General features: G+C 42.1%; 1 protein-coding gene across 3 annotated transcripts in view; it reads left to right on the top strand.

Moving 5' to 3' along the window:
* LOC101845238 (neuronal acetylcholine receptor subunit alpha-10-like) overlaps positions 1-2,321 on the top strand; it is a 326,112-nt gene that overhangs the window by 197,844 nt on the left and 125,947 nt on the right. The window lies entirely within an intron of this gene.

Here is a 2,321-nt window from a genome sequence, read left to right as displayed (position 1 = left end):
CTTCTCCTCTTCTCACCTCTCTCCTCCTTGGCTCTCCCTCCCTCCACTCCACTTCCCTCATTATTTCATCTGCCAGATCATCTCCTCACCTACTCCCATATCCGCACATCTTCTCTCCTATCATTTTCCTCTTATCAAATCTGTAGCTCCCTCTCATCCACACCCTGTAGTCTTCTTCTGCCTTTTATCCTACACATTTAATTTTCCCTCTCTCTCCCTTTTTTATTTATATACTTATTTCTTTCCACTCCTTCCCCTATTTCCCTTCTTTTTTTTTTTCACAGCTATATCTTCTTTTTCTTCCAATTCAATTTTCCCTTCCCATCTCATTTGGGGTGTCGCCGGTGATCTTACACCGCGGCAAAGAGAAGAACTTAGAGACCTGAGAGCAAAGGGGAAACGTGGTTTTTTTTTAATGGAAGAGAGAGAGAGAGAGAGAGAGAGAGAGAGAGAGAGAGAGAGAGAGAGAGGGAGAGAGAGAGAGAGAGAGAGAGAGAGAGAGAGAGAAATAGAAAGGGGGGGGGGCTTCTTTTTAAAGGGTGGAGGAAAAAAAATTCAAAGAAAGAAGGAACAGTAACACTGTCGGCCTTGGGCTTTGTGACGTCACTGACGTCACACGGTGCTGACGTCACAGGGTGCAAGCCTCAAGCCTACTCGCAACTCACCTGGAGCGAGCAGCTTGTCCTTGCAATTCACCTAAAATGGGAAGAAAACCCAGCTCTACTGTACAGTCCCCTAGTGTCCCGCACTGGGGGACTGAAAAGAAACAACCTTCGACCTCTGTGTTTTTACAAGACGTTTTTGTCTTCACATTCCGTGTTGTAGCCAGATTAAAAATGTTTCACATCCTGGCTGCTTTCATTTTTGACAGTTGAAGATGTTCGTAGTAATAAATCTTGAATGTGCATCCTCTTAACACATTGTCATTACACTCTAAGCCCAGCATTAATGACTTCTTTCTCACTTAAATCAGACTTGCCAAGCAGTATGAAATTCCGTAATTCACGATTACTGATTTGTGGTGTAAATATGGAAAAATGTGTTAGAATACGGGATATAAAAAAGGGGGGGAAATGGATCCAATAATAATTTATGACTATGAAAGAATAGCTCATCACAAACTACCCGTAACACAGTCAGATCTAGATATAGAGTAATCGCCTAATAGTGTAATTCTATGGATCCTGACTACATCCTCCCCCCCCCCCTTATCTCTCTCTCTCTCTCTCTCTCTCTCTCTCTCTCTTTCTCTCTCTCTCTCTCTCTCTCTTTCTCTCTCTCTCTCTCTCTCAAATTATTTTTATTAATTTGTTATTAATCTTATTAGCAGCAGCAGCAGCAGCAGCAGCAGCAGCAGCAGCAGCAGCAGCAGCAGCAGCAGCAGAAGCAGCAGCAGCAGCTCTTTTCAAAGCTCCGACACATTTTTAATCAAAACCTCTTTAAATAGGTTTTTTGTGGAAATATGAAAAAATAGCTTGGATTTGAAGTAAAAATATGACAAAAATTAGTAAAGGTTGCTGTCGGTTTTGGCAAGTCTGTGAAAGACCTATGTAGGTGGTCTTGTTGTTGTTGCTGTCGATCAGATAATTATAGTGAGATGGGCTTTTTTCATAAAATATCAGTAACAGTCCCCCAGTGTGGAAGGCTACGGGACTGCAAAGTCCCCTAACAAGCTAACAGCTTCCTTCAGTGCAGTCCTCGAGTAAGCAGCTCTAGGAGATTGCACAGTCCCCTAATAACTTCCTTCAGCGCTAGGGGACTGCGCCCCTTATAACTTCCTTTTCTTTATCGAGATGTTGAGGCCAAGAGATCCCACGAATGTCTGATGATTCAGTCCAAGGACTACAGCTAAGCATTAAGAGAGGGTGTAGGAAGAATGCATATTATTTAGCAAACAGTTTTATCAGGATGTAGCGAAAGAGTTTGTGATTTTTAATAAATAACAATCAATCTCATAACAACAGTGTGAGTGAGCAAAGTTCGTTCCAAAGCCAGTCTTTTGTCCAATTAAGCCTTTTTTCAACATGAAAATCAAGACGAAACGTGACTTTTCAGGTTTAGCTGTATCCGATACTGTAGGCAATTGCGCCAAGATAAAGAATAACAAAGAAATACGTGTACAGTAAAACACTAGTCGTTGCTCCCAGGTAAAATGATGTCAGCAGCGCTCTCTCTCTCTCTCTCTCTCTCTCTCTCTCTCTCTCTCTCTCTCTCTCTCTCTGTGTCTCTCTCTCCTTCGCTCTTGCTGTCTCTCACTCACTATCTATCTATCTATCGATCTATCGATCTATCTATCTATCTATCTATCTATCTATCTATCT

Source organism: Aplysia californica, unplaced genomic scaffold (assembly GCF_000002075.1).
Source record: "Aplysia californica isolate F4 #8 unplaced genomic scaffold, AplCal3.0 scaffold00183, whole genome shotgun sequence".
NCBI lineage: Eukaryota > Metazoa > Mollusca > Gastropoda > Aplysiida > Aplysiidae > Aplysia > Aplysia californica.
Note: the sequence above shows the minus strand (reverse complement) of the source record. Positions and strands in the feature narration are given on the sequence as shown.